At 37.7% G+C, this 8866-nt stretch overlaps 1 long non-coding RNA gene across 1 annotated transcript; it reads left to right on the forward strand.

Moving 5' to 3' along the window:
• Nucleotides 1-3037: 3037 nt before the first annotated feature.
• On the forward strand, nt 3038-4707 carry LOC140680292 (uncharacterized). Its single transcript, XR_012051445.1, has 2 exons — nt 3038-3369; nt 4259-4707. It is a non-coding gene; the product is annotated as an uncharacterized lncRNA (long non-coding RNA).
• Nucleotides 4708-8866: the final 4159 nt, after the last annotated feature.

Below are 8866 nucleotides of genomic sequence, written 5' to 3' on the forward strand. Positions count from 1 at the left end.
CAATTCCATCAAAAATGCAATTTCTAATGAAAATTAATAATTTGTTGAGTTGGGTACACACCACTGTTATGCAGGGTACTCATAATAGAATCTCTGTTTAGATTTTCCCCAGAAATTACTCTGGAATTTGTATTTTATTTCTGGATCATACTACAGTATAATAATATAGAAATCAATTGACTCTGAATATTTTAGTCATCGAACATTTTCCTTTGAGAATTTTGAAACCCTTGATCTTCATTCCTGTCATGGAAGCAGTGAGGTAACAAAACATCAAAATCCTTAATGAAAAAAATCCCCTCACAACCTCTTCTTGTTAATAAATCCTGATCCTGTGGGTTTAGCTAAAGCTATACTCCCTTAATTTCAGTGAGCTCACATGAAATCCAAGATGTCACGTCCTCATTAAGTACAAACAGATGGGTAAAATGCCACTGATACATAATATGAAACTTTACCCACCAGCCACATAGGAAAAATTAATTTTCATGGTGTGTGGAACTGTTACATACCCTTCTTTGCAAGACACATTAGTTGAAAGCTACCAAGGCCATTTACTAGTGTTGGAGCAATCTTCTTTTCCAGTACTGATTTTATGTCAGGCTGCAACCCTCCTGATTTTGTTTCTCATGATCACAGTTTTAACTGTAATAGATTTTAGATAATTGAGGGATTGAATTCTATGCATGAAGCTGTCCAAAACAGCTGAGTAACTGTCTAGCAGAGACAGAGAAACTTACCTTGATTGACCCTCTCAGAGTCTGGTCTCAACACTGTCTGGCCAAATTTACACAATCCATTTTAAAAAATGGCAGTCCTGCTTTCACCATCAGACCAAAATCAATTACAGGCTATTTTAAGCTAATAGCTTCAACACATAAGAAATTAATCTGATCTTTTTTTTTTTTTTTTTTTTTTTGTCAACTCATTCTAATATTTTGTCAGCTGGGCATTATAATTAATCTCAATTCATGCAGGAAGTAAAAAGGCGTTTTTCAGTAGTGGAGTCCTTTTACAAGCTCTCTGCTTAAATGATTGAGTCTTAACGTCTCCAGCATGACTGTGTAGTGTTCAGTGTCATTTTATCCTCGTGTCAGAGTGTGTGATTTATTTCTTGTTTGTATTCTTTTTCCCAAATAAGGGTCTAACATTAAAGTACATCAAACACATTGAGACTACAGTGGGGAAAAAAAGGTAAGAAAATCAGATGCAGGTTAATTTTTAATCTCTCCTTCTACAGTATATGACACAGATCTACTTGATCTGCTTTCCCATCACCACTGATTATAGTAAAAATATTGGCAGTTTTAGATGGAGCAATTTCTTAATGGTAATTTCTCCTCTTAAAGGTGCAGCTTGTACACAAGCATCTTCTATGCCAGAACATGATAAATTTGACTGTATACCTCTGGGGCTATATATGGATTAAAAGATTGATGAGTATAGTCTTACTGAAACATCAGAAAAATCTAATGAATCAATTTCTGTTCATAGAACATCAATTTAACAGCACTGGATTTTCCACATGGAGAAAATCATTGGACTGTAACTTCAGTGCCCTGCTTCTCACTCAGACACCTCCTCCAACCCAAGGCATCAACTATCCCCTGCATCTAGGCATGGGGAGAGTTTCTTGTCTCAAACTGTGAGTTTTTTTTCTTTCAGCTTTCTATCTTTTTGCTCCATGTCACAGCATATTTCACTGACTATAGTAATAGCAGTTAAAATCATGGAAATAGCAGGGTTTGTTTTGAGATTTCACACTATATCTCTTTGTATTAGGGATGGTGCATGTGCCAAGGCTGCAGAAAGGTTCCTCATTCCATAATTATAGGCAAATTCAGGCTTGAATCTCATTCAGAAAAAGACAGACTCATTGCCATGGGAATGGGAGCAAGGACCACAGGCTGGATGCCAGGAAGTGTTTTGCCTGTTCTGGATTTCTACTGAAGCTGGAGTGCCATGACCATCACTAGGGACAGCATCCCATGTGGAGAGAAGCTCAATACTTAGCTGCTCTTAGCTTTCTTCATCAAAGTCAAGGCAAAAAATGTGTGCTGGGATTTTTGGGTGCTCAGAACAATGATATCCACATTTTTTGTTTTTCCAAGACCTGAGAAAACATATAGATTACACCTAAATTCTTTCCATCCTACAGAAGATGGAGCAGTTTTGGAAAAGTATGGATATTCTCATCATTTCCTCTTGGAACTTATAACTAAATCAATACATTATTTATGATATGTTTACTTTATAGATTTTTGCTTTATTATGCCATCTCCAGAAGAGGCTGGACTAACTCTGGAGATACTTGCAAGTTTATTCTCTCTGGTTATATCTAAACTGGATATACAGGAACCCTTTCTGACTCTGAGTAAACATCATTGTTCTAGCTCCATCTAAAATTTGTGTCAAGATTTAAGAGGCAGGAGATTAATTACTGTATTTTCCTCAATTGTGCAACAAACTCTGCTACAGGAGTTAGATTATACAGACTTAAACATGTACAGTGAGTCCATTCTTCCTTCTTTTTAAAGTTGTTTGGTTCTCATTGGCAGTATGTTCACCCTTCTACATAGAAACAGGTAAACATCAAGAGAAACAGTACACAGTTTTTTCATCCTGGATGGCACATTTCTTAAGAAATGATATTCAGAAAGATTGCTGAAGACATGTAGGCCTGATGAATATATGATATCCAGTATTCCTGTTTCTATCAGAAATAGACTTGTCAGCTTATATATAAAATATTTTTCTTTATTACTCAAAGCCTGGTAAACTGAGGAGAAGATCCTGAAATACATTTTTCATTTTAGGGCAGTTCATAAAAAGGAAATAGACTTACATTTCACTGCAAGCTATTTGGCTGTCTGACACTTGAAGAAGACCTGTTAAGCAAGCAAAAAAGGTGATGAAAAACTGAGTTCAGAGATGGTTATGTTCAAAGTGAAGGAGGGAAAGGGCAATACATTAGTTACTAAGGCAACTGTTTGTTTAATGCTAAATCATTCCCTCATTGAAGGGAGCAGCTTCTGTTTCAAATTAATCCCCTAAGCTGTTGTTGCACCACTCAGTCCTACCATGTTTCATGATAAACACAACCTCTTGCCAACATCTATTTCCCAGCTTCCATCTCACTGTTGAAGTCAGGGTGCAGGTCTGAGGCAGAGATTTTGGGATTTGTTGCCTTGGTTCCAACCCATCAGTAACTGCACCACGAGCCCCTGCCTCACGCAGGAACGACTGCCTCTGACTTACAGGAAAGCAACCTGGAGGTACAGCTGCCATGCAGAGGAAAAAAGGGATAAAGCTGGTCATGGTTCATTCCCCTGACTGTTTTTGAATCATAGATGGTGACAATAAGAAAAAGTAGGTCTTCATAGACCAGACACCACACCACTTTCTGAAGAAAGAATAATAGAAAATGTCATAGGTTACCATCTTATTAATACTTCACCTAATCTACTCAGCATACTCACTAATATACTTTTTAAATTTTATTTGTATTCTTTCCTCACCCATTTTATCATTTAAGGGTTTAATTCAACTATCTATTTTGTAAGTAATTCAGATACACTCCATTTCCTGTCTTCAAATTTAGAAGCTTTGCTTTTTTAAACTGACTGTGCAATGCATGATTGGAAATCTTTATTAGATGCAGCTGTGTGGGTTTTTTGTTTTCTTGTTTTTTTTTTTTTTACTTTAAGGTATTGTAGCCATACTTTGGAAAATAGAGTTTTAATTTTCAGAGAGGAAAAAGGTTTATATAATTTCTCATTCAAAATATTTGTATTTCTTGATCTTTTAAGAAAGAGTGCCATTCTTATTTATTGATCAGCATATGTTTCTCACTATCAAATACCACAATTTCATAAATAGTTATGATCTGAATGTGGTGGGTTTATTTATGAAAATATTCATGACTTGTCTGCAGTTTTAGAATTCAATCAGTTTTAGTGTTTATTAAGTAAGGAATTTAGATGAGGAGAGAAATCACCCATATGTAAGAGCATAGTGAGAACATATGTCAGAACGAGTGCTAAAGCTGTGTTTGAGAGGTCAGAAAGAGCAGGGGTAAAATGATAACTGCCAAAAGTCAAGCTGAGACAGGAATATTAAGCAAATTGTGAAAGATTTTTCAACCATGAAAATAAAAAGAACAAGAAAAAATATTGAAGCGCTGTGAAATGAGGATGGGGATAGAATTAAAGAGGATATAACTTCCCATGTTAAATATTTTTCTTAATTTTCTTTGCAGTTTAATCTGGGGGAAAGAGAATGAATGACAGAGAAGATGGCTAATGGAAAAAAGGAAATGGAAATGTCCAAACTAAGACATGAAAACCAAATTTTGTGGTCTCAGCTCACTCCAGATCACAGGGACTTTTCACTTTAGAAGGCACTGTCATATGAAAAATGAATGTCCAGCACAAGGATCTTCTACTGCAGAATGAAGTAATGGTAGGCTTCTATAAACAGAGAACAGCAAAACTATTGCCAATATTTAGGCATTGACATAAAAGGAAAAAGCAATCTAAAAAGTTGCAGACCTGTCTAAGTGCATTTGTATATATTGGCTTTGTATTGGCTCATTTTGAAGGGAAGAAAAGCAGAGTATAAAGGAAAACAGTGTCAAATGCAACCTAAATACATTAAAGGACAAGAACAGCCTAATAACATAGGTTTATGTTCTTTTTTTGAAGTTTATGTTCTTTTTTTTCTTTCTTTCCAGTAATGTGCCTGCATTTTAGGCAAAGGAAACTCAGAGAATATTGCTTAACCCATAGGAAAGCATTTGACAGATTACAGAACATGAAATTAAGTATTCAAGTGAGGAAGATGTGGATTTTTATAAGAACTGTACACTGCTAAAGTATCTGTTCTAGTGGGGAGATGGCACAGTTTATTAAGGCGAACATTTAAGCTGGAAGGACACTATTAGTAGTGTATTTTAAAGGTAGGTTTCTAAACCAAAGCTGCTTAGCATTTTTACCAGTAAATCTGTCACAAAATGAGGAAGGAGCAAATAGACTGCAGTGATGACACAGCCCAAGGAGGGGCCATCAATGAAATGTAGGACTGGAGGGTTATACTCTGAGAATTGGATGACCTTGAGGACAAGAAAAGAAATAGGATGAAGATGAATACTCAGTCCAGGGTAGTGTGTAAGGTTAGACACATTTAGATTCAGAGCAAAACCTTCAGCTGTCAACAGGATTGTCATCAGCTGAGTTCAAACCAGCATGATGAGGGAGACACAGGCCTGCTTGATCACAGGACAACATGTACCACAAGCATGAAGGAGCAGAAAAAAGAGTGACAGCAGGGGCAATTTCAAAATATTGTCAACAGAGAGGAAAAATTTATTCAATTGTGTGAGACTTGGCTGAGGCCTCATCTAGAATATTGTGTGCAGTGCTCTGCATGGCTGGGTAAGATTAAATAAACCTTGACCAAGTGGAAGCTACCTGCATAACATGGGGAATAGAAATCTATAAGAATTGACTTGGCTAATCTAATGGAGGATGAGAGGAGATTGATTACCCTAAGTAAATACAGCACTACATGAGAGGGGGAGAAGAAGCATGCATAAATCACATGTAATTGCATTAAGGTTAAAAGTGAAGAGGAGTTGTCTAACCCTCAGAGTAGCAAGTCCTTAAACAGTCTTTCAATAGGAATGGCAGATGTAAAGTATCCACCTGATCTCAAGATTGGTCTCAGGTGGCTTGTGGAAAGATTTTGGACAGCGAGGGATTGGAGTCTGGAACCCAGGACAGTGTACCTCCATGGCTGTCCACCTCCACATCGGTCCACAACCCTGATGCAACCTACCAGCTGAACCCTCTGTAAGAAGATGGATTATTCTGATTATGCATGGAGGACCTGGTGGGCTCTATGGTTATCCTGCAGCACCTACACATCCTGTAAGGAATTATGTTTGCTGGCAGAGACAGCACTCTGCAGTATGAGTGCTGCATAAGCATTTGGTTTTTTGAGAGTAATTTTTGACTGCATCTTTGTCCACAAGTGCCCTCCATTTCCCCTCTTCCTCCATTTTACCTGTTCTGCCACTTACAATGGTTCATTTTCCTCCCAGTCTCCACAAATGGTTTTTTTCTCTAGGCTTCCAACTACCTTTACAATATTGCAAGTGAATAATAGTAAATATGGCCCATTGCTTCTAAGCAGAATAGTAGTCTGTAAAGGCATTGGCATCCTTTCTTTTAAAAGAAGAGTCTATGTTATATATTTTAGACCTAGGTTATATCAGCAGCTTAAAAGAGATGATCCCAGTGTATCATACTATTTTTCCCAAGGAAGAAGCATCCATGCTTTATGAGACACTGAGGAGAAGCAGTTCAGAGGCACATCACAGCCTTGGTTGTCTGAGTCCTTGTCAAGACACCTTTGTCCGACTCTTTTTTTTCTGCCAGCATCTCTCCAATGCACAAAAGCATTTGAAGTAAGAATCATGAAATAGGAAGGTTGTGGATTTACTGCAGGGCTACCAGCTGGAGGCTTGTGCAGATGAAAGCAAATGAGTCCCTCAAAGACTAGCATTTAAGAGATGCCTTGCAGGCGAAACAAAACATTCACAATAAAATAGTATGTTACCTACTGTGCTGAATTTTATGAGCTGTGTGTTGAGTACCACCCAAATGCAGATCCAAACAAGAGGACTCAGTGAGGAAATGTTGTCTTGAATCACAATCCTGGCTTGGCTGAAAAATCTGGTTTTGTAATGAGATGTCAGTTTGTGAAGATTCCAGCCACACACTTGCATCTTCAGTTCATTCAAAGAAAGTGGATTGGGTTTGGATGAATAGATGAAAATGTATTGAAAATCTCATTTGTGTGAACGGTAGGTACATTTGTGGCAACTCACATGAAAATTTACAGTGTGCCCCAAAGGACTCCAAGTTTCCTTTCTTGTTAGCATTCTGCAGTGCTTCATATGTCAACAAATCTTCTCAGTGGCATTCAGCACTAAGAGCTTGGATAGTCCTACGTTTTACATGAATTCCTGTCTTCTTGTTCTTGTTAAGTGTTTGTGGTTGTAGTATTAAAATACCTAGTAGGAAACACCAGTTAACTGATGTCAGCTTAAGTGTAGCTACACAGAAATAATTTGCTACACTAAGTAGAAGCCTTGGAAGTTGATTTTCATCTTCATTTGAAAATATGTATCATGGCTTCTGCTGAAATAGCTCCAGAATTGTATGGAAGCAGTATATCTCTGAATGCTGGAGAAATATAGGCTATAAAATGCATTGATTTTTTTCTTCCTGAGAACTTATCCTTAGGGCTGATAGATGCAATGGAAGTCCTTGTTACTGAATATTGTCCACTGAATATTGTCCCCTATTTACAGAAGAAACAATAACAATGACACAGCCTGACCAAGCCAGCACCTGCCTGATTCCAAGCTCCTCCTGCAGGCAGGTTAACTCTGCATTTTGCCACTCAGTGTCACCAGAGCAGGCCACTTGGGAGCTAAGAAAAGTAGCATTTTATTGTGTGCATAAACTTCCATCAAGAGTCTGCTGCAAAACAGCTTGTGTTTGGGGTTGAGATATTTATGGAGCATCTTGCAAACCATTTTCAAATTCTGCCGTTTAAAACCTTCTTCGTGCCATATGTTCTGCTGTATCTTTCTCGTTTTTCTAACAGAGAAGTTAAAATCTTGGTGTACTAAATCTCACAGTTCTGGAGAAGGTTCATGGGGGGCAAATGATGGTTTTTTTTTTTCCTTTTGTTTTAATTTACAGTTGGCGAGTTAACATATTTGATGCTTCTCTTACCCCCACCCCTGAAATGAAATGTAGTTTACACTTCAAAGCTGTGCACACATTTGGATAAAGCATATCTATTTATGGCTAGCCCATTGCATTTTATGAGGCAGAAGGGAAGGTGTGGGTAATGCATTTTATTGTATATTCCCAAGGAAGCCTCAGCCTCGGCTAGCATGGAAGCTGATGGAGTTGTGGGTCTCTGGCAGGAAGGTGACTTAAATGCTTTCTAAGCTCTGGTTTTTCTTCTCCTGAAAGCTGTCTTGAAGTGGAGCAGCATTAGAGGAATCAGATCTTGTAGGATTGTTGTCAAGAAAGTCATTATTTATCTCTCCTTCAGTGAGGGGTTGGAATACGTTGAATTTTTCATTAAGTAAGAGCGTCCCTCAGTGCAGCTTCCTTCCCAAGCTTAGCTCAGCATCTCATCAGATTAGCTTTTCTTGCTGTAGCTCTTCCATGCACTTCAAATATATAATATTGGCTTTGTATTTGGTTAAAAAAAGCTCAGTTTTTCACAGCTGTACACCTCTGTTTGCATCACATAGTGCTTATCAACAGGATCTAGTTAAGGGATTGAAAGTAGGAAGTGGAGAAATCAGCAAATTTTTCAAACTACATTAAAATTCAAGTATTAAAATGTTGTGATTTAGGTTCATTTGATGTGTTTGTGAAACATATTTATGAGCTAATAAACCTGAAGCTAGTCTAGTAAGTCGTTTTGGTCCATATTGTTTCTACGCTTTTTGAATTTTTCCAACATCATGTTGGAAATTGAATAAACATAAAAATACAAGTTTTTGTATTTTTAAGAAATAGACTTTAATGAGTAGCTGAGGACCTAATCAGTGTAGCTCCTCTGCTACACTGGGCAAAATTTTGACCTCTGGGTGCCAAATGTTTGTCTGGTGGCTTTATTACCAGACGTTCTGTTGTACGGGCTCAGGGCTTTTTGTGCTCCTGAATTTCTAGCTTCTCGTGTAGGAAGCCTTGCCAACATTCCCAGCAGGTCTGTCTGTCTCCAGCCACTCCAAAGTGAGAGTTTTATTCTGAATGATTGACAGGAGATGTCTTAG

The sequence above is a fragment of the Taeniopygia guttata genome, chromosome 1 (assembly GCF_048771995.1).
Source record: "Taeniopygia guttata chromosome 1, bTaeGut7.mat, whole genome shotgun sequence".
Classification (NCBI taxonomy): Eukaryota; Metazoa; Chordata; class Aves; order Passeriformes; family Estrildidae; genus Taeniopygia; species Taeniopygia guttata.